We start from the raw sequence: 23,926 nt of genomic DNA, 5'->3' as shown, positions 1-23,926 counted from the left end.
TATGTTATATGGGCTTTATAAAGTGCATTTTTGACATGTATTGACATGATCGTGTCACTGTTGACCATCTTCTACTAGTCTGCGTGATTTATGCGAGTAGTCCTTGTAAGAGAGCGGGAGGGGGGTCTGGTCCCTATGGCACTTCTCCAACACCCGCTAGCTCTAGTTTGTTAATGTGATGTGCCAGTCTAATTACTAATCTATGCTTTTGAGCAGGATATAAAAATACCCCTTTGTCTGCCTGCCTGCCAGAGTGACATGCATGCCTGCTGTGGTTAAAGTGAATAGTCGTGGCAGGCAGGCCTAGTATTTACATCATCTCCCACCGCGCACTATCACCACCGTAGTGGTCCCCTGGCGCTCTGGCGGCTCTGAAAGAGGAGGGGAGGTTGAGTTAGTGGGAGGAGGCAGGAAAAGTGCAAGAGAGCAGTGATGTGCTGTTGGCGGCCTCAGCCCGGTGGGTCCGTTGGCTGGGCCTGGGGTGTTTGCGGCCGGTAGTCGTCGTGTAATGTTGTGCAAGACTATGCGTGTTTTTGTTTTGTTGTTGCAATGTAGTGAAGTTTGTGTGGTTTGTTGTGCTGTAGATTTTGGTTGTGTTTGGTTTGCAGTTTGAGAGGTGTATGCAGAAAGGGAAATTGTTAGTAGGGTTGGTTAGTTTGTGTCTCTATGCTGAATTCAGGCGCTCAGCTTGCGCAGTCTCCCCTGGTGCGGCTCTGTCCTGATCTGGGTCCGACTGGCATACAAGGTTCCTTACTCCTCTGGCACCCACCTCTAACATGCTCTCTCATAGCTCCCCTTATCCTCCCTTCATACTCCTGTGGCCAGTGCACCTGCCAATGTCAACCTCTCAGGTAGAGTGATGATTTCCAATATCTCGACAATTCCACACCACTGTGGTACCTGGCGGTAACTAAGGGACGGGCGAAAGTGTTGGTGGGATTGTCTGGGGGTGTTGGCTCAGTCTTCGTGCGTGCCGCCTGTGTTCCAGTCTATCCGGTGTCACCCGTCCAGGTGCCGTGGGAGCTACCCTCTCGGGTCGGGGATGTCCGTGTCCTTTCCGGATTAGTCATCTTTTTTCCAGTTTCGGTTTCCAGATTTAGTCTGTGGTGTTGAAGAGCCAGGTTTTTAGTGATTTCCTGAATTTTAGGTGATCTTCAGTGTTTATTTCTTTTGGGATGTTGTTCCAGGTTTTTGCGGCTAAGTGGTAGAAGGAGGTGCCTCCAAGTTTTTTCTTATAGTATGGTTTGAGTTCCAGGTGGATTTTGTTGCTTGATCGGAGGGGTCTCGTTGGTTTGTAGACTGTTATTTCCTTTTGTAGGAATTCTGCTCCTTGTCCGCTGATTGCCCTGTGCGTTATGCACATTGTTTTGAAGGTGATGCAAGGTTTTACTGGGAGAATGTGTTTCACTTCTGATCTATGGTGGTGTTCAGGAGAGCGAGTAATCCATGTGTCTTCCCGATCTCCTGTTTTAAGAGAGTTATGTGAGTTCTCCTGAGCCTAAGAAAATTACCTTAACAGTCTCAATTTCCATGGGCCAGGCATACCAATTGACTTTGTCCAGGCATACCAATTGACTTGGCTTACGGGATGTTCTCTTTGTGTTTCTGACTCTCTGTGGTAGAATGATCACCACAGTCAAGGCAATCCGCCAAAAGGTATGAGCTGGTTCACAGTACAATAAATACATTTGCATAATGTGATGAATCAGTAGTGATATATCTCAGAATCTTGGCCTGGGACTCTTCTCATGTGGCCAGGGGAAGGCAAACGCTTCCTCATCCCGACCCTGGGGGTGGTGTTCGGCGAGAGGATCACATTGGGGTGTGGAGGGGAACAGGTCCAAAGGAAGGGGAATACCCCTTGTTTAATTTCCCCAAAACCCTAATCTCTTAATGGCTTATTGTAAAGTGGAAAAGGTTAAGAAAACTAACTTTGTTGACAGGGACTTCAAGTCCCGTAATTCCCTCAGTGCTGGGACAAGGAGGATGGATGCAGAGCAATACTGCTGTAGGAGTGGTCAGCTAATTCTTGTAAATGACCTACACCTGAGGGAGACTGAGATACTTAAAAAGCACCCTCAGGTGCAGGCAGAAGAGCAGCAGCAGGAGAGGAGAAAGCTGTGCGGGCCACGTTTGTAGACTAAAGTGTAGCTGGAGGCGATAGACACTGGGGCCACTGTGAAGCCAAACTGGTGACGGGTCCTGAGCGGGTCTTTGCCTCAAGTTATCCATGTTCCAGAGGTCTCGAAGTGGGAAGCGTGAGCAAAGGATGCTTGCCCATTGAAGGCTCGTTGTGCAGAGGTCGGCCAGCAGGAATCAGAAGTGGCCAGATAAGTATGCCCTCTTTAAAGGCTTCAAATGGCTGGGTTGCACCTGAGCCTCTCCAGAGCTGGGAAAGCTCCATTTACCAGTGGCGTGAGCTGAGGTGGACCAGAGAAGTGGCTGTTCGCCCAATCCCAATGACCCAACAGCAAAGAAGACCAAGCAGAGCATGAGCGATCGACTTACCCGGTGAGTTCACAACTTGTAAAAGACTCCGGAGTGCACCGATGCTGTCCGTGTGTTAACGGCAGGCAGTTTCACTTGCGTGCGAGTGAAAGAAGCAATAATACTGATTTAGAATACCAAACTAGTCGGAAACAGCAAACGTTGCACTGGTGAAAGGCCCAAAAATCCTGTGGGGAAGCTTTGGTACAGACACAACCCAGCAAGCAACACCCAAGCCAAGAGTATTTAGAAACTCAGCAATCCAAATATAACAGCCATTGCTCAGGGCAAGGGGGGGAATATTGGGAACCTCAAAGGCTATAAGACTTGCTGTTCATGTGTTGTGAAATACAGACCATCGTATGATATAAACACACATTGCTAAAAATAATACAGAATTAGAGTAAGACCATATCCCGGTCATTATTTGGTTGTTCGTATAGAGGTGAAAAGAAAGGTGGCCAACAGGGTGTACTTTTGGAGAGGATTATCCACAGGAAGAGCAGCATAGGAGTCATAAAGAGAACTAATGTGATTCCCTGTTTCCCCAAAAATGGTTCAAAGTTGTGATGTTAACAAAACCTTTTGAAGTTGTTGTTCTAAGTTGGAAGTTACCACAGAAGCACACATTGTTCTTTTGTGAAGTATTGAATGGGCAGGAGGGTACACCTGTATGGTAAATTTTTTTTAATTTTTTTTATTTTTTTTTTTACAACCTGTATGGTAAATTGTTGATGTACAAGTCCTGACATGGGTACAAGCCTGGACGTAATTGATGAAAGGAAAGTGCTGAACTGTGGTTATGTTAGGGAGAATTCTCAGAAATGTGCTAATTCCCTCTACCTTAGAGACCCCCAGAAACCTTGCCAGATTTTATTAACCTGGAGAGACTGAGACACCCCCCCACCCCATCCCCCGACTCTCATGTATTTTAATGTGATTTTGAACTCTTGTTTCTTTTTGGTTATGGAGTCTGACAAACTCCATAGGCATCATCTTTTACATTTTCACTTTACTTACATTTGTAACTTTCTAGACCCAGCACACACCATCTTACAATAGGGTGCTGGAGGGGTTACTTAATATCCCCTTTGTCTAGCTTCTCATGTAACATTTTTGTTACCCTTTCCTCGATGAATGGCTGTTGACAGTGGTTTACTTTTAACTACCGTGGTGTGCATTTACAGCTGCAGTAAAGTACCGAAGGGTACCATCCTGGTCTTTTTTTGCCATTTCTTCTTGGAAAGGTCCTTCTTGAGATTTAACTCTGTGCGCCAAACCAGGTTTGGTCCCTTTGTTAGCTTTGCCTTTGGTGGGATTCACGAGTGAAGCCTGCCTCTGGCTCCAGGGTGTCTGGCCGGGGCAGGAAGTGAGGGAGGTGCCCGAAACTCCCTGTGCTTAGTCTCCTAGGAGACAGGAATGCACTCTATAGTGATTGGCCGGCTGACTGTCCGGCAAGGACAGCCACCCTGTTGGGTGACTGACAGCTAGGCTGGAATTAATGGGAGAATCCTGAATATAAGGCAAGGCTTTTGGCTTGGAAGGCAGAGTCGACCACTGGACGAAGGAATCCAGATAGAAGAACCTGAAGAGGACGCCTGCTGCAACTCCTGGACCATTGGTTTGCCTGGTGAAGCCCTGCTGCTGTGCAGAAACTCCAAATTCGTATCGACAGAGAAGCCCCTGCAAGGACGACTTCTCCCTTTGAGTTGGTGGGACCAATCCACTCCAAAATAAGCCATTTGGACATCCACTCAGAGCTGGTTGAATTTCCACAGAGTTGCTGCTGGAAACCAAAAACTACAGATTGTGTGCGTTGCTTTTAAGCTGGCCAAGACTCCTGGGAAGCAGGACGGACCGATCCTGTGCCCCCTCAACAGAGTGTGGGACCCCAGATACAAAAAGTCCATCTCGACAACCAGGAACCGCAGTATTGCTATTTTCGGTAGGTGCGAGGAGCTGAAACACTGAAGTGCCACTTGTTTGAAGATTGCCGGTTGCGAGCGGTGACTGTCCCATTGCAGTGGAGGAGTATCCAGAAGTCCTCCCTCTTGTCCCCACGACTGAGGCCCAGGAACAGTGAGATCTGCAGAGCTGCACAGGAACAGAAGTAATTGCTGCACTTTTCTTCAATCTAAAGGTACTGTAAAGTCTGAGAGAACTTAACTCTTATTGTAGAGTTGCTTGCATCTTCTACTACTCACAAGTCTAACAGCGTGTGGCCTTACATTGATTCTTCTTTTTCTTCAAAGACTTCTAAAACATTGTGCAAAGACTTTTCTTACTTACCTACCAGAAGTGCTTCAGTCCATATAGACTTTTTCCCATTGACTTTGGCCTAGCCTTTTCCACTGAATGACTCTGCTTAGGGGATCCAAAAGTACTTTGCCTGCTTAAGAATATTTGTGATCTCTTATTTGTTCTAAATAACCTTTTCCTTTGACCTATTCCTAAGAATATTCTAAATGCAACAGTGATATATTAATGTCCCCAGCACCCTAACTATTGAAGTCACCTGAGGGTGTAGGTTGTGTTTGTGGGCCATCCCAAAAGTGTACTCACCGATTTAGAAACTTAAGAGTGTGTGTTTTGAAATATATTTGTGTGTTGTTACATTACTCCCTTCTGAAAAAGACTTATTCGGTCTGATAAATAAATAATTGTTTATTCAAGAAACCTTGTGTGTACGTGTTAATTTGAATACTTGTCGTTGTGACTCTGCAGCTTCCACTAGATGTCGTCGTGACTCTGTGTAACTCCCCTACAGCTCACATTGACCCCTATTGAGATAAGCCTGGCTGTTCGACACGCTACCAACCTGTGTAGTGCAGACTTATACCAAAGGTTGGGTTTCTATTGCCAGAAGGTCAGGGTTGTTGTAGTGCACCCTAAGGGTACTGCATACAATCTTGCCTAACCAGTGCTAACAAAGACAACTTGGACAAAGACTGCTGTGGAGGAGTTGGATTTTATTCAGAAATTAAAGTTGTGGCAAATCATCCTGACAAAATATTTGTGATTGTTTTGAAGAAGACAAATGTAAAACTTGTGCTTACTCCAGGATGAGTTGGACAATACTATTTCTTTTGGTACACTATTGAGACAACAGACCCTTTTTGTTATCAAGTTTAAGTCCTCAGGAACTGTGTTGGAACTTTGTGCCAAACCAGGAATTCCTTATTTCTTTTGAACTGTGAAGAAAAAAACCTTGCTCAGATCTGAGGTTATGAGAAGAGACAGTGGTTCTATTGTGGATTTGACTATGATATATATATATATATATATATATATATATATATATATATATATATATATTTCTGAGGCTTGTGGAATCTGCTTAGCTCACATGCTATGCATAGGCCGACATCTAGTGGAAGCTGCAGAGTATTACAGTTGTTTTCAAAACTCGAAAAAGGGACGTCGACGGGCGTGCTCGTAATACTATCCTTAGTGTGACGTCTATTGTACCCATGGTGCTACATGCGCCGAGGTCCCTCAGATTGTTTTTTTCCGCCATCATTGTCAGTCACTCAAAGCGTAGTTCCTTCTGGCTATTGCCATTACATATAAAAATGTACTTCTAGCATACTCTTACTGTCCTTTGTTAGCTGTTCCCCTGCAAGTCCTTCAGCAATGGTTTCGAGGACTGCTTTCATCGACGACTGCTTCAACTCGTTTCCACAAACTTCTCAGAAGGCCTCGGATGGCCGCACCAGGCCTCACGCTCACAGCAGGGAGAGTAGGGGGGGTTAATTTCTTAGTTTTCCTAGGAGAATGCATATCTCTACCCACTTAATTCGCCAGGTTGCCTTCCCCATACACAATGGAGAATACACCATTGGGCTGCAGTTAATGTTTGCATCAGTTCTTTGGAAATCTGTGGCTATGATGCAGAAAATGTAACTGGAGACATCAGCCACAACTTATCACATTCTTAACTCCATTGTAGGAAAGCCCTAAGTAGGCTTGCTCAATCAATGGATCGGGAAGATTTGTGTTCAATTGACTTATTCCAGTATTGAAATGGACACACTCCTAAATGGTAGGGAGAATTCTCGAAAATGTGTCAATTCCCTTCACCTTAGAGACCCCCAGCAACTTTGCTGGATTTTGAGGACTTGATTGTTTTACCTGGAGAGAGTGTGAGCCTTTTTCCCCACTCTCTCATGTATTTTGATGTGTGTTTACCCTTGTGTTTTCTTTGTAGATGGAGTCTAACCAACTCCATAGGCATCATCCTTGTTTATTTGTGTTACACAGCACCTTCAGTGCAGTGACGCAGGGAAGCCTTTTCAGGCTTTCCCAAGGATTAAATACCTTCTCTGGGATCAACTACTGTTTCCCAGGACAGTACAGTGAAATTGACTTCACTTAGTCTTTTAAATTCCTAGACCCAGCACACCCTATCTTACAATAGAGTGCTGGAGGGGTTACTTAGTATCCCGTGTGTCTAAATACTCATGTAGCAGTCAAATGCTACCCTTTGGTCCCGAAATGGCTGCCTGATGGCAGTGGTTTTGCAACGAACTACCATGATTTTTCCCGACCACGAACAAAGGTAGCGTTAAATCGCGGCAGCCAGGTTTTTCAAGATGGCGTCTGAGCCCCCTTTGTTTAAACCGGTCCGATCTTGTTTTTTCACCATTTCTTTTTGGAAAGGTCCTTCTAAAGTTTGTCTCTGTGCGCCAAACCAGGTTTGGTCACTTTGTTCCTTTGCCTTTGGCAGGCTTCAGGACTGAAGACCGCCTCTGGCACCCGAGTGTCTTGGGTGGGCAGGAAGTAAGGGAGGTGCCCGAACTCCCTGTGCTTACTCTCCTAGGAGACCCATATGCACTCTGGTGTGATTGTCTGGCTGACTGTCCGGCAAGGACATACCCCCTGCTGGGTGAGTGACAGCTAGGCTGGAATGAATGGGAGAGAACTCAATTAAAGGCGAGTCTCTTCGCTTGGAAGGCAGTCAACCACTGGAACGAAAGAACGGAAGACGAGCTGGAAGAGGACAGCTGCTGCAACTCCTGGACCGTGGGTTTGTCCGGTGAAACCCTGCTGCAGGTCCGAATCGCCAAGTTCATCTCGACAGAGAAGCCTTTCAAGGACGACTTCTCCTTTTGAGTTGTATTTTCCTCAGAGTGCTGCACGAAACCGAATAACCAGGGAGAGGGACACCATTTGTGTACTTTACTACAGCTACCGGAATTGAAGATTTGCCAAGTGCCAGCTTTTCGACCAGTCCCAGTGCTGTGCAGGAGTCCCGCGAAGTCCTCCCGCTTGTCCCCACGACTGAGGCTCAGGAACAGCGAGATCTGCAGGAACTTTCTTCATTGTAAGGTACTGTGAAAACCCGACCGAGAGAACTTACCTCTGACTGTGAAAGTGTGTGAAACTTTTGCAACTCACAGGCCTAATCAGCTTGTGACCCAACATAGAATTCTTCTTTTTACAAACTACTTCTGAGAACTTCTACAGAGACTTTACTGTTTACTTACCAGAACCCTTTTATCCTATGCAAGACTTTAGCCCATTGACTTTGGCCTAGCCTATTGAATTGAATTGACTCTTCTGGTGAACTCAAAGTATCTGCACTGTCTAAGAATAATTGTAATCCTTTTATGTTCTGAACCTATTCCTTTTTGCTCCTCCTTCAAAGTATTATGAATGCCATTTTGCTCCTCCTTCAAAGTAGTCTGAATGCCTCAGAAACTTAGAGTACAGTACTGAAGTATATGTGTATAATATTAACTGCCTCCTTCTAGTGAATGTTTTATAACTGACTGTTGAATAAATGTTTATTTGAACACCTGTGATTGTAGACCTCTAAAACATAATTTTGAATGGATTGTGTCCTACAACGTATTCCTCATCTTTGACATGTAATGTCCACAGCTGTGTACTTCGAAAACTTTTTCGGCAGAGGGCGTTGTGCGTCGGATCAATGTCCCTCGAAAGCCTTCCTCAAGAGCGACGTCACCGGATGTTATAAATAGGACGCACAGCGCCCGTAGCCTCAGTTCCATTTTTTCCGCAGACGTGTTTGCTTCAAAGACTCGGCGCGCCTTGTGTATTCATCGTGAATATGTCTTCTTCTTCGACCCCTCCGACTCTGCGGTCTGGCTTCAAGATTTGGCGGGACTGCAAGTCTAAGATGTCGATTACCGACCCGCATCGCATTTGTTTGTGGTGTTTGGGTGAGAGTCACGACAACGACGACTGTTCCAAATGCCAGTTATTGACTGCTAAGGCCTTGCAGGAGCATAAGGGAAAACTTCAGGTAGGTAGGGGTTCTAAACCCAGTAAGTCCCGTAAATCTAAGTCCACGGGTATGTCCACCGACGAGTCGAGGGGTGACTCTCCGCGTCAGACGGAGTACCGAGGGTCTTGGTCCCGGAGTGGTTCCCGCCATTTGTCCTCCTCGTCTCGGCATTCTAGGAAGCACCGTGACTGGTCGCCTTCCCTGTCCTCCTCGGAGGATGGAGCCTCAAGCAAAGTGGCTTGTCCAACAAAGTCCTGGACTCTGGAGGAATGGGCTGCCTTCAGGGAGCAGATGTTGGTGATTTTTTGATCGCAGGGCACAGTTCCGTCCGCGCCTTCTGATGAAGCTGGCAAGGATTGGTCTTGATCAGTGGCTTGTGCGCCTTCCTGCTTGGGTCCTCAGCGCAATCCTGATCGGGAACCTTCAAGGTCCCTTTCGGACAAGGCTAAGGACGGTCGCAAGAGACGTGCTTCCAGGTCTCGGTCCTCATCCCCAGCGAGACCGCAAAAACCTGCCAAGGGCTCGAGGTCGGCGTCAACTCCGTCGGCGCCGTGTCCGTCGGATACGGACGTCGAAGCTTTGCCTTCGTGTCAGCCCTCGGCACCAGTGTCGACGTTGACGCCGAAGCAATCGCCGCTCTCGACGCCAAATCCATCGGCGCCCTTGACGCCTTTGGGGCCTTTCGGCCGGGAATTGCCGTCAGAGGTCCCTGAAGTCTGTAAGGCCTGTTAAGGACTCCAGACCCTCAGCTGTCCCGAGACAGGACTTTTACCTCCCTCTGGATGACATCTATGAGGAGGTGGAGAGGTCAAATTTAGATTTTGGCCCTGTTGAGCCTAATGAGGTTCCTGTCTTTTCAGGTGATAGTCAATTGGAAGAGTTAAGGCAATCTCTTCATGTTGCCAGTGGCTTAGACACTTCTCCTGAGGTGGAATTTGGCAGGCCTGAGCCTTGGCTCCTGCTGAGTCGTCCTACAGGAGACAGATGGCCAGGGTCACAGAATATCCTGGTTGGTCCACTCCTCATGAAGCTTTTGTTCAGGATGACTTGACAGATATTTTGGATCAAGGTCCATCCTCTGACCCGGTGTTACCTTTTCACTTGACCTTGCAGAAAAGGGTGGCAGCTGCTTGGAAGACCCCGGAATCTCTTCCGGCAGTTATCAAATCGTTAACTAAAAAATACTGCCCTTCCGGTAGCGACCCCAGCTACCTTTCATCTCACCCCACTCCCGAGAGTTTGGTGGTTCAGGCGGCTACGCCCACCTCGAGGCAGGTGGCGTACCCTACCATCCCTCCGGATATGGACAACAAACGCTTTGACGGTTGGGCACGCAAGGTGTTTACTGCGGGGAGTATGGCGCTGAAATCGGCCATCTCCACTTGTGCCTTGGCAAGATTTTCACACACTCTGTGGAATTGTGTTTCTCTTGCGGCTGAGCATATTCCGAGGGGGAAGAAAGGGGTGGGTGATGCCATGTGTGAATCCCTTCAGTCGGGTTTGGACACGGCCGACAGTGTTAGCCGGTCCATGGCTGCGAGCACCGTTATATGCAGATTTGCGTGGTTGCCGAAGTCGGGGTTTTCCCCAGATGTGCAAGCCCATCTTTTGAACATGCCCTTTGATGGCGCGCATTTGTTTGGCAGCAAGGCTGACTAGAGCCTTGAGAGGTTGCAGACCTCAAAAGCTGCACCTGTCATGCGATGAAGTATTGGGTGCTTGGCAAATACCCTCCTTGGTTCCCTCCTCCTTCTCACCTGTACTGGGTTCTTCTGAGGAACTGTCTGTGTCTATGGCTCTGCCTGCTGGCAGACAGCAAGGCAGAGGGGGCCCTCCGGGAGTCTGCCCCCAAAACCAGGGAAAAGTGTGGCTGAAAAACCCTGGTGTGCTGGAATGTAGTCAGCACTACGGATGTAATGGCAGGAGGCTTTCCGTTGAAGAAGAAGAGAGGACTTCAATTCCCAGAAGACACTGCTGGAGGCGGGCTAGCGTGGGTATCCGGAGCGGCTGCTTGGAGAGATACAGTAGCCGAGGAATGAGGAAGAGGGCTGCAGAATGCTGCGGTGGAAGGAGCGTACAATGGCAGCTGTACGCACATAACAGGGAGAAAAACATGGAAAAGCACTCGAGCGGGGGAAGGAACAAGGGCTGCTCGAGCGGGGGGAAAAGAGGAGAGGAGGAAGCACCAGGAGGGAAAAGGGCTCCGAGCCGAGCAGGCAATCACTGCGGGCGGACAAGAGGAAGCAATCGGGGAATCACAAGCGGAGCAAGAGAGGAGTACTAGCGTACGAACCTGGCGAGGAAAGCAAGGTTGCAACGCGTCGACTTCCGTGTGTGACGCCTATTTGTATGCGTCATGACGGTGACGTGCAGGGCGTGGGAGATTGGACCGCTGGTGGAGGTACGGGATCAGCCCTTCCATTGGCTCCATAGCTTCCACTGAGCGCGCGTCATGACAGCACCATAATCTTTAAGCGCAGCTGTGAGTCAACCTCCACCTTTTCATCTTAGGGGACAGCAGGGGAGAGGAGGTTCTTTTCGTTACTGCTCCTCCTTTGGTAGAACGAGAGGAGCCGCCAGTCAAAGGAGTCAGCGTAAAAGTATGTGTGGTGGTCGGGGAAATAGAGGTGCCAAAGCCGCTCAGGCAGCTGCCTCTTTGCCTTCAGGCGCTGCCGCAGCAGCTCCAAAACAGTCATGAGGGCATGTCCCTGGTTCGCCGGTTGGGGACAGACTGTCTCAGCATCTCGAAAATGGCGAGCTATTACTTCGGATGCGTGGGTTCTGGATACAATAGCCCACGGCTACTGCCTTCCCTCCCTAAAGCGGCCTCACAACAATCCACCGGTTAATCTCTCTTTGAACCTTCCACATCCGCTCCTTGTGCAGGAAATCTTGACCCTGCTAGAGAAAGGTGCTATAGAACTGGTGCCTATAGCGGAGAGGAACAAGGGATGGTATTCCCCTTATTTTTTGATTCATGATGGTCACTCCAGGCCCTTGAACTTCAGGATTGGTTGGTGTCTCTGGACCTACAGGATGCTTACTTTCATGTGCCGATTCATCCCAAGCACAGAAAGTACCTGAGCTTTGCGACTCGCACTTTCAGTTTCGGGTCCTGCCATTCGGAAATGGACCTCCGCCCGAGGGTCTTCACCAAGCTAATGGTGGTGGAAGCGTATCTCAGGCGAGGGGAGGATTCACGTCTACCTCTACCTGGACGACTGGCTGATCCATGTGCGTTCTCCCGAGCAAGCATTGGATCACCTCGGTCTCACCTGCCGCTCCCTCCACAGGCTGGGCTTCTCCCTCAATTTCAAGAAGTCGCATCTGACACCTTCCCAACAGCTCCAGTACATCGGGGCTGTGTTGGACACGTCCTTGGGGAAGTGCTCGCCTGCCAAGTTAAGGGCTCATCACATTGTGTAGATGGTGGACCAGTTTCAACATGCCCAGAGTCTCTCGGCTTTCGAATTCTTAAGGTTGCTCGGCCTCATGGCATCCTGCATTTTTCTGGTGCCAGAGGCCAGGCTGAGGATGAGATCCCTGCAATGGGTCCTCAAGATGCAGTGGTCGCAGTTCTCAGGCAAGATGTTGAATCCTGTTCAGATTCCAATCTCGGTCTCCCAGGAACTTCTGTGGTGTGCCAACGAGGGGAACCTGATGAAGGGGGAGCCGTTTTGGCAACCATGGCCGGAGGTGACTGTAGTGACGGACGCTCCCCTCACAGGATGGGGAGCTCATGCCGAAGACTTGACCGCCAGCGGTCTTTGGTCTCTGTCGGAGTCCAAACTCCACATCAACTTGTTAGAGCTGAGGGCCATCAGGCTGGCCCTTAAGGCTTTTCTGCCATCTGTGCGGGGAAAGTGTCCTGATCATGACGGACAACACAGTGGCCATGCATTACCTCAACAAAAAAGGGGGCTAGGGTCACTCCCGTTGTGCAGAGAGGCAATGCAGCTCTGGTTCTGGCCAATCCGATCAGGGAATTTCGCTTTCGGCAGTTCATCTGGCCGGAGAGTACAATGCGGAGGCGGACGCTCGGAGCAGGCAGAGCACGATCTCTCACGAGCAGGAGTTGGTTCAGGAAGTCCTTCTGGAGATCTTCGCACTTTGGGGAACCCCACAAGTGGATCTCTTTGCCACCAGTGCCAACCAGAAGTGCGAGAGATTCTGCTCAAGGGAATTTCCTCAGTGGATTGGTAATTCCCACTGCTGTACGCGTTTCCTCCAGTCCCCGTCCGGGGTTTCGGATCCCAATGATCCTCACTGCTTCGGATTGGGCCAGGAGAGCGTGGTACCCGGACCTTCTAGAAATGTCCATCTGCTCCCCACGCCGTCTTCCCTACCCAGTGGAGCTGCTCTCGCGTGAGGGGAGCAGGGCAGGTGGGGGCTCAGGTTCTCCATTCAGAGGTCAGGACTCTCAACCTTCATGCTTGGTAGCTGAAAGGTTGAGGTACAAGGATTGGTACCTCCCGGATGACGTGATGGATGACGTGATGGAGGTGTTGCTTTCAACCAGGAGACCAGCAACAAAATACATGTACCGTTGGCTTAAGTTTTGCGACTGGTGCAGAGGACAAAATGTTAATCCTTTTCAGTGTTCCATTCCTGTGGAGTTGTCTTTCTTGCTTTCTTTGGCCCACAGGGGCCTTTAAGTGGGTACCGTTAAGGGTTACCTGGCGGCACAGTCTATCTTGAAGCGCCTGTCTGAAGAATGTTCTTACTTTAAGATTCCTTTGATTTCCAAATTTCTTAAAGGACTCACTAATGTGTTCCCTGCCATCCCCTTTCCAGGTGCCGGTTTGGGATCTGAATTTGGTTTTGACATTCCTCATGGGTGCCCCGTTTGAAGCTTTGCACTCTTGTCCTTTGAGATTATTGACCTTCAAGACCGTGTTCTTGGTTGCGGTTAGTTCCGCTCGCAGAGTGAGTGAATTGCAGGCACTTTCATCTAAGCCGCCCTTTACTGTGTTCCACAAGGATAGGGTTGTACTGAGGGTACGTTCTTCCTTTCTACCTAAGGTAGTGTCTGAATTTCAGTGGTTCTTCCTTCTTTCTATCCTCCTGCTCTGAGCTTTTATATTTGTAGGGTCAGAGTGGACGATCAACTCTTTGTGGGGTATGCTGGTCGCTGATTGGGCCAGGCTGTTACAAAACCGACCTTGTCCAGGTGGATTATCCTCACCATTACTGAATGTTACCGTTTGGCGGGCAAGGACCCTCCTGAAGAGTTGCGAGCTCATTCCACTAGGGGCGTGGCTACTTCCACAGCCCTGCAGCGGGGAGTTCCTATTAGGAATATATGTGATACAGCCACATGGGCTTCTATCCACGCCTTTGTTAAACATTATTCCCTGGATACAATCCATGGGTCAAGATATGGCCTTTGGTAATGCAGTTCTTTATTCTGCCATCTGATTGGGTACTCTACATTCTTTTCCCTGCTCCATTTTCTGATACTGCTTTGGGAGTCTGTCAAAGATGTGGAATACATTGGAGGACACGATCCATTCGAAGAACAAGTTACTTAGCAACTGGTAACATTCTTTCGATTGGATGTTCCTCCAATGTATTCCACATCGCCCTCCCAGCCTGCCCCTCTGGAGAATTTCCTATGCGATTGCAGCTTACGTTTCCGCAAGGCTATGTGCAGTCAAGCAGGCATTGGATATGTGCATGTCGCACTTTCTGGAGGAAAAAACATAAACTGAGTCTACGGGCGCTGTGCGTCCTATTTATAACGCCGGGTAACGTCACCCTCAACCGAGGCCTTCGAGGGACATCGACCCGACGCAGGACGCCCTCTGCCGAAAAAGTTTCCGAAGTACACAACTGTGGACATTACATGTCAAAGATGTGGAATATGTTGGAGGAACATGCAATCGTAAGAAGGTTACAAGTTGGTAAGTAACTTGTTCTACTGCTCACATTTCCCTCTTGAGATGAGCCTGGCTGCTCAGCTCCGGTAACAAAAACTGTGTACTATAGACTTATACCAAAGGTTGGTTTGCTTACACCTGTAGTCATAGTTATGTGTAGTGATCCCAGAGGGTACTGCATACAAACTTTGCCTAACATCCTCTCTACCTTAGAGACCCCCAGCACTTCTGCTGGACTCTAGGACTTTTTAATTTTTAACCTGGAGAGATTGAGACCTTTTTCCGCTCTCCCATGTATTTTTGTGCGATTTGTTTCTCTTTGGAATTTGGAGCCTGACAAACTTCATAGGCGTCATCTTTACATTGTGTCACGCAGCACCCTCAGTGCAGTGACACAGGGAAGTCTTCCCGATTTCCCAAAGGTTACCTTCTCTTGGATAGACTACTGTTTCCAAGAGCAGTCAAGTGAAATTGACTTTACTTACATTTGCAACGTTCTAGACCGAGCACACGTTATCTTACAATAGGTTGCTGGAGGGGCTACTTAGTATCCCCTTTGTCTAGTTTCTCATTTAACAGTTATGTTACCCTTTCTACAATTAATGGCTGGTTGCAGTGGTTTACTTTCTTTTTTAACCATTTTGTGTTTTTACCACAGGCTGCATTTGCAGCCTTGGTAAAGCACCTATGCGTGCCCATTTTGTCGAAATGGCCCCGGTCTTCTTTTTTCGCCATTTCTTGCTGGAAAGGTCCTTCTTGAGATGTACTCTGCGAGCCAAACCAGGTTTGGTGCCTTTGTTCGCTTTGTCTTTGGCGGGATACACGAGTGAAGTCCGCCTCTAGCTCCAGAGTGTCTGGCAGGGGCAGCGAGTGAGGGAGGTGCCATAAACTCCCTATGCTCAATCCCCTTGGTTATAGGAATGCACCCAAAGGTAATTGGCCTGCTGGCTGTCCGGCAAGTACAGCCACCCTGCTGTGTGATTGACAGCTAGGCTGGAATGAATGGGAGAAACCTGCATAAAAAGCAAGGCTTTTTGGCTTGGAAGGCAGAGTCGACCACTGGACAAAGGAATCCGAAGGAGAATTTGGAAGAGACGCCTGCTCCTGGACGGTTGGTTTGCCCGGTGAAGCCCTGCTGCTGTGCTTAAACTCCGAATTCGCCTCGACTAGAGAAGCCCTGCAAGGACGACTTCTCCCCTTGAGTTGGTGGGAACAATCAACACCAAAGTGAGCTTGTTTGGACATCTTCTCAAAGCTGGCTGTACTTCTGCTGCTGCTGGAACGAAGTGCCATGGAAAGGAACACCAAACGAAGTGCATCACTTTTAAGTCGGACCCGAGCACTAGGAAGATCCTCCGGACTTCCCTGATGCAGGACTGATCAAGCCTGAGCCACCTCAACAGAGTGCTGGACCCCAGAAGCAATGAAAGTCTGGAGTGGTATACGAGAACCGCAGTGTTGCTATTTGCTGTCGCCGACCGTCCCGTTGTGTTGCAGGAGTCCCCAGAAGTCCTCCCTCTTGTCCCCACGACTGTGGCACAGGAACAAAAGGATCTGCAGAGCCACACAGGAACAGAAGCCAGCTTGAACCATTTCTTCTAACCAAAGGTACTGTACAGTCTAAGAACTTGGCTCTTGTTGTGTAGCCTTAATTGATCTCAATTGAGACTTGTCTTAGTTGCTTTTGTAGAGTTGCTTGCATCTTCTACTTCTCACAAGCCTCCCAGCTTGTGGCCCTAGATTGATTCTACTTTTTCTACAAAGACTTCTAAAATGTTGTGCAAGACTTTTATTCACCTACAGGAAGTGCTTCAGCTCACCTAGACTTTTGCCCAATTGACATTGGCTGGCCTGGCTCCCTGAATAACTCTTCTTTCCTCTGACATTGTGTCTTGCCTTTCCTTCCGGGAAGGGGTTAACTTACTTTGCATTGGGGGTTCAAAAGTACTTACTTGCTTCAGAATAATTGTGTGATCTACGGTTTTATTTCTATAACTATTTTCTTTGACATGCTCCCAAGTATTGCTCTAAATCAGGCATGTCCAACCTTTATGAATGTGGGGCCAAAGCATTAACTTTTTGTCACCCAGTGGGCCAGCGAGCCAAAAGTCAACAACCTCATCCAAAGCAGTATATTAAAAAGCAATATTGTGTGATCTTTGACACAATAATATGATGGGTTATTTATAACACGCTTAATACCCAGAGGTTTCTAAGCGCGGACCCGGGGGATCGAACCTGTGGTGCTCAGTGTCGTCTTGCTTCTAAGGCGAGCACGTTGCTCCTTAGCTATTCTCTCGAGACAATCGCAGGCAGTGATAGCCATACAGTCCCAAAGATAACTTGGTGTCATGGGCAGTGATCAAAGGTTGGTTGCTTGTGATTTCTTTCAGTGTGTATGTGTTAATATTTATCAGAAATAGTGGGGGCGACCGAGCGTAGCGAGTGAGCTATAAGGCTCTAGGGAGGGTCACCCTCCCCAACCCCCAAGAATTTTTTTTTTCAAAGATGGGCTTGAAATGGTGCATTTTACAGCAGAAAAAGTGACCAAAAAGCCATAGATTTACAATCAGTTTTAAAGGGGCACGTGATAGCCATGCTGTCCCAAAGATAGCTTTTGGTGCCAGGGGCAGTGATCAAAGGTCAGTTGCTTGTGATTTCTTTCAGTGTGTGTGTTAATATTTTTCAGAAATAGTGGGGGCGACCGAGCGTAGCGAGGGAGCTATAAGGATCTAGGGGGGGTTTGGGGGGGTTGCGCCCCCCAGAATTATTTTTCAAATATGAGGTTGAAATGGTGCATTCAGCTCGTGGCCATGTATTGGCATCCTCATCCTGCTTGATCTCTCTTCTGCCTATGACACTGTCAACCATGCCATCCTGCTTAACCGTCTCTGTGATAACCTGGGTTTCACTGGTCAGGCTCTGGCATGGCTGACGTCGTTCCTCTCTGACCGACCCTACCGGGTCCAATTTGGGTCCTTCCTCGCCTCTATCTTTTTCTCTACCTGTGGTGTCCCCTAGGAGTCTAACCTCTCTCCCTGGCTGTTCAACCAATACCTGGCACTCCTTGCCCACAGTATCGCAGCTCTCTGCCCCAACTTGACACCCATCTCATTTTCAGGCTACCCTCGGCCTCCTCCCCTCATCTCTGACGGTCTGCTATCCAGGAGTGGTGTGCCGCCAATTACCTCTGCCTTAATGCCAGTAAGACTGAGATTCTCCTCATTGGCACACCAGTTCCCTGTAGCTCTCTGGGCGGCCTCTCTTGGTCCTCTGCCTGCTCCCACCTGCAAGGCCAAAAACCTCACTGTCATCTTCGATTCCACACTCTCCTTCTCTCCCCACATCTCCAGCATCTCTAAGAAGTCGCACTACCAGCTGCACCTCCTCAGAGGTATTCTTCCTTTCCTTCCCCCAGAAGCTCACCGTCTCCAGAGCTCAGGTTCTCTCTAGCCTGGACTACTGCAACAACCTCTTTCTAAATCTGCCTGCTTCTACTCTCCGCCCTCTGCAACTTATCCAGAACAGGACTGCGAGACTTGTCCTTGGCCTCAAGCCCAGGGATCGTATCTCTCCAGGACTGAAATCTGCACTGGCTTCCAGTGGCTGCGAGGATTAAGTTCAAAACCCTCTGCATCATCCACAAGGCCTTCTGGGGCCTTGGGCCTCAAAACCTTCAACTCTCTCTTCCCAAATATCTTCCTTCTCGAGCTCTTTGCTCATCCACCTCCAACTCCCTCAGGCTCAGTCGCTTCTCCAAGCAACGAGTTGGTGGTAGATCTTTCTTCGGCTGGGGCCTCCCTCTGGAACAGCCTCTCTGCCTCCCTTAAACTTGAGGAGAACCATCTCAGGTTCCGGATGCACCTCAAAACCTTTCTCTTTGCTTCTGCTTTTTCTCCGCCTCTCCTCTGCTGACATTCTGGCTGTAACCGGTACTGCACTGGCTACCTGGACACCATCTGATCGCGGGCCTAGGTCCCTCCCCTGCCAAGCGGCACACACCTGCACTGCCACCCTGGCAACCCCGGCACTTGGGGACTATTTCTGTATCCCTACAGCCCCCCTTCCAGCTCTTGACACCGGATGTCTGCACTTAACCATGTGCTTGCCACATGCTGGCAGTTACTTATTGTTATTATTTATTCCCTTGTATTCCACTGTCCCTGCCCCCCTCCCACGCACTTGCACGATCTGAATGACACCTGGTCTAGTAGGATAGTTATCCGTCATGCCTTGTTCCCCTCCCTTGCCTCGTCGCGCCTTGAAACATGTGTATAGGCGCATTATAAATGCCATATCATATCATAAATGTCATGTCATATAACAGCAATCTGAAATGCACGTTCAAATTTGAAAGAATTCCCCTTTCCACGCTCTGATTTCAAAAAATGTGGACAGGGTGCAGAACAGGTCCCAGAATAAAGAAATGTATGTGAAGATAAAGCCCCCTGGGCCTGTGCTATTGCCCTTCACCTTGTGGCTGAGTGTTACTGCAGAGGACGCCTGCAGATGCCGACTGTCATTCCAGTTATGTTTTTCCCCAGCCATGTACCCAGGCTCAGTGTCACAGAACCTCTCTTCCTGCTGCCCACCCCTCCCTACCCAGCACCCCCAAGGCAAGTCTGGAGAGAAGGCAAGCGCTCTCCTAGCAGACTGTATCACATTTCAGTTTATTTATTCATGCAATGATTGTCGGATACCTGTTTCCGAAAAACATTGCATAAATAAATAAACTAACCAGGTTGTGGTGTTTCAGTCCTCAGCCACGACCTGGATAAATTAACCGCGTCATTGCTGAGGACTATAACTTCCTCTGATGACCGCATCCATGGGGTCATCAGAGGAAGTTACAGTTCGTACGTAGGCACTTTTTTTTCTTTACTGTTCAGCCTCGCGGGCCACATCAAACTGCTTGGAGGGCCGCATTGTGGCCCGCGGGCCGTAGGTTGGACAACCTTGCTCTAAATGCAACGGTGCTATATTAATGTCCACGATGAGTATTTGCTGATTTAGAGAAACTAAGAGTGTGTATCTTGGAGTGTATTTGTGTGTTACTATTACATTGCCCCTTTTGAAGAAGGCTTATTCAAACTGACTGTTAAATAAATGAATAATTGTTTAATCAAGTAACTTTGAGTGTAAGTGTTTATTCGGATACTGGTCACTGTGAATCTCTGTGTAACCACCCTACTGCTCACATTGACCCTTCTTGAGATAAGCCTGGCTGCTCAGCCACACTACCAACCTGTGGAGTTCAGACTTATACCAACGGTTGGGTTCCTATTGCTAGGAGGTCGTGCTTGTTGTAGTGCACCCAAAGGGTACTGCTACAAATCTTGCCTAACACAGCCCATCTCAAGTTCCTCTCGTGGAAAACGGCAATCCTTGTGCCCATCACCTCTGCCAGGAGGGTGGGTGAGATCCAGGCCCTATCCTGCAAGCAAGCAACCATACATGATGATCCACAAATCGAGGGTGGTGCTGTGGACGCACCCCTCTTTTCATGCCGAAGATTCAGTCAAAATTCCACCTCAACGAGACTTTGATGTTACCCGTTTTTTCCCCGAAACCTTTGTCACCAACTGAAAAGGCCTTACCACTCGCTGGATGTTGCTTGTGCCTTGAAGTTCTGTGTGACGCGCACAAAGACTTCACAACTGTTTGTGAACTTTGCTCCTGTGAACCATGGGAAGGCCATGTCCAAGGCTTCCATTTCAAGGTGGCTCTCCGGCTGCATCATTGCCATCGGTTGCCGAACCGACTGCTGCCCAGCCGTCTGAGAGCCCATTCCACCAGAACGATCACTGCAACAACGGTGTTCCTATCTGCTTGACATCTGCAGGGCTGCTACGTGAAGGTCCATGCACACCTTTACAAGGTTCTACTGCATCGACAGGAATTCCAGGGACGAGTCCAGAGTCGGCCAAGCAGTTCTAAGCAACCTGTTCGCTTGAGGTGAGTCTGTTCCGGAGGTAAGAGTTAATTGCTTCTGTTGAGCCTTGCTGTTGAGACAATAATTACACACCACTTTACTCTTATGTCCCGTCCCCTTTCCTCCATACTGTATGGGCGTCCCTTCCAAGGTACGAGAGACGGAACCTTTTTCACCAGAAAAAACCTTCTTCCCCTTTAAATTTAGAGGCGAGCAGGGGTGCAGCCCAGGGAGCATGCGCTGTCCTGACTCCGCCCTCTGGCGCCACAACTAAGTCCCCTTTTCAGCGTTGACAGGAACGGGCAGAATTCACCAACGCTCCTGGGTTTGGCTTTGGCCATGTAATTCCACGCGTGAATACTTCTTCTCTTTGTCTTTTCTATCATTCAGGTACTCGTTTCTCAGGCGTCGTGCTCCTCCCCGGCGCATGTCGACTTCTACAGGGTTCAGCAGTTGTCCATCCTGCAATGGGCTCTTCCCAACTTCAGACCCCCACGCCCTCTGCCTACGTCGCCTTGGCCCCTTGGCCCAGATCACGGTTGGCAATCATGTTCGGCGTGTGACTCGCTGTCCTCGAAGGCGCTGAAGAAATAACTAGCCAGGGGGAAGCAACTCTTTTGGCAGAGATTCAGTCGCTCGTAGAGAGCCAGGCAGTGGAGGAAGTCCCAGCCTCCCAGCAAAGCTTTGGCTCCAGGATTTTTGCCATTCAGATGAAGAACCAGGCGGGCCTGAGAGTTGGGCTGGACCTTTCCACCCTCAACCTCTCCCTACCTCTACAAAAATTCAAGATGGTTACGCCAGCTTTTATAGCGGAGACATTGGACAAGGGAGACTGGATGTGCTCCCTGGATCTGAAGGCCACATACCTACAAGTCCCGATTTGGCATCCCCATCATTCTTTCCTACGGTTAAGGATCATGGGCTACCCTTTTCAATACAAGGTCCTTCCTTTTGGCCTCAACTCGGCCTCCAGGGTCTTTACCAGGCTCATGAATGCTGTGGCGGCCCTCCTCATAGTGCAGGGTCTCCACATCTACCCATACCTCGACGACTGGCTCGTCAGGGCTACATCTCTAGAAGCGGTTCTCCACTCTTCCCAGGCCCTTATGAACAATCTGTTCCTGGGCCTCATCTGCGACACGTGCTCTGAGAAGGTCTTCCTGTCGGAGGGCAAATCTCGGGCATCAGGAGGACCACCGCCCACTTCCTCAGCAGAGAAGTGACCTCGGCATGGTGGTACCAACATCTCCTGGGTCTTCTTGCAGCGGTCCTATTAGCTGTGCCGCACACAAGGCTAATGATGAGGAGGATTCCGCTGCACTTCGTGGCCTCGTGGAACTAGGAGCGTGGCTCTCAATCTAAGATGATCAACGTCCCTCCATCTCTCCACCCGGACCTAACCTGGTGGTCCAGGGACTGTAACCTACGGACGGGCAAGCCCTTTCGGCTGCCCTCCCCGCAGGCCATCATCACCACAGACTCCTTACTCGAGGGCTGGGGAGCCACCCTGGACGGCTGGAATACCACATCAATTGGCTGGAGCTGAACACCATCTGGCTAGCGCTCGGAGCATTTCTTCCTCTTCTCAGGGGCAAGGTTGTCCTCATCCAGACAGACAACTCGACCAGCATGTACTATGTCAACAAGCAGGGAGGCACCAGATCCTCTCCCCTGTGCAGACTGGCGATCAGCATGCGGGAGTGGGCCCTGGAAAACAACCTTTGCCTCATGGCAGTCCACCTCGCGGGGGGATTCCAACCTGGAAGCGGACAGGATCACCAGGCTGGGAGCAGACAATCACGAGCGGCAGCTAAATAACCTCGTTGTTCAGGAGCTCTTCAACAGGTGGGATCACCCCCTTTGCCACCTGGCACAATAAGAAGTGTTCCCAGTTTGCATCCTGGCAGGGACAGGGCCCCGGATCTCTGGGCAACGCATTTCACCTCCAGTGGACCGGCATGAAGGCCTACGCCCTTCCGCCCACTCCCCTGATCCACAGAGTAATTTGCAAAATCAAGGAGTCTCACCGACTCCTCATTATTCTGATAACTCCATGGTGGCCGGCCAGGCCATGGTTTTCGGAGCTACTCAGCCTCTCGAAGGTGCCCCTGATTCACCTTCTGACGGGCTCAGCACATTTTCTGGCACTGCAGGGGGGAAGATTCATCCACCAGGGAAACTGGCTCTCACAGCGTGGTACCTGAGCAGATAGCACTTCGGCACCTTAGCCTCTCACAGGCCAATCTGGAGATTATACAGGGCGCCAGCAGCAAAGCCACCAGGGCCCAGTACAAAAGCAAATGGACCAGATTCTGCCACTTGGCAGACTCCATGGGTATCAACCCCTTGGCGTGCACTTTGGACAACGTGCTCTCCTTTTCGAGGCACCTCGCTCATTCAGGCATGCAGGTTGACACCTGCCGCATTTACCTTGCAGCCATTGGGGCTTACAGGAACTCGTAGGGCATTTTCTCCTCCTCCAACCCTATCGTCAAGAGGCTGCACCCCGTGTGGGACCTTAACATAATCTTGGGCATCCTGGCGCACAAACCATTCGAGCCAATGGCGTCCGTGGACATCAGGCTGGTCACCATCAAGACTGCCTTACTAGTCGGCCTTACCTCGGCTCGTAGAGTCAGAGAGATCCAGGCGCTGGTCGCCTCTGAACCATATACCACCTTTCACAAAGACAAGGTAGTCATGCGGACGCACTCGGCTTCCTGCCCAAGGTTCCGTCTGCTTTCCACCTAAACAAGGAAATAGTCCTTCCAACGTTTTTTCCCGATCCCAAAGACGAAGCACAGTGCTGCACTGCTTGGATGTTGTGCGTGCCCTGAAATTCTACTTGAACAGGACCAAGGGCTTCTGCAAATCGGACGCTCTGTTCGTCACTTTCGGAGGCTCAAGACCAGGCCTCTAAGGCTTCCATATCCCGCTGGATGGTGTCTGCCAACAAAGAAGCTTACGAGGGCCAGCACAAGCCGCTTCCGGCCAACATGCATGCCCACACAGTCGGGGTCAAGGCAACGGCCATCGCATCCCAGCGCCTTATCCCTTGACAAGTCATAAGCAGGGCGGCCACTACGGCCTCTCCCTCGGCTTTCTGTAAGCATTACTGTTTGGATGCCGGCTCTAGATCTGTTGCGGCCTTCGGACAGGCGATTCTCAGGAACCTATTTGCTTAAGGAGGGTCTCCTCTCCACCCTAGGGCTACATTCAGTTGTAATCGCCCATACAGTATGGAGGAAGGGGGACGGGAAGTAAGAGTAATTATAAGTTACTCACCGTAGTGACTAACGTACTCTTAGTCCACAGTCCCCTTTCCTCCATACGTCCCTCCAACCTCCCCCCTAATAACACTTGTCATTAGGCAATGTT

The 23,926-nt window shown here is 49.5% G+C and overlaps 1 protein-coding gene across 1 annotated transcript in view; it reads left to right on the top strand.

The window, feature by feature from the left end:
* IK (IK cytokine) overlaps positions 1 to 23,926 on the top strand; it is a 433,474-nt gene that overhangs the window by 292,941 nt on the left and 116,607 nt on the right. The window lies entirely within an intron of this gene.

This window comes from Ambystoma mexicanum, chromosome 3q, assembly GCF_040938575.1.
Source record: "Ambystoma mexicanum isolate Mex_15411 chromosome 3q, UKY_AmexF1_1, whole genome shotgun sequence".
Lineage (NCBI taxonomy): Eukaryota > Metazoa > Chordata > Amphibia > Caudata > Ambystomatidae > Ambystoma > Ambystoma mexicanum.
Note: the sequence above shows the minus strand (reverse complement) of the source record. Positions and strands in the feature narration are given on the sequence as shown.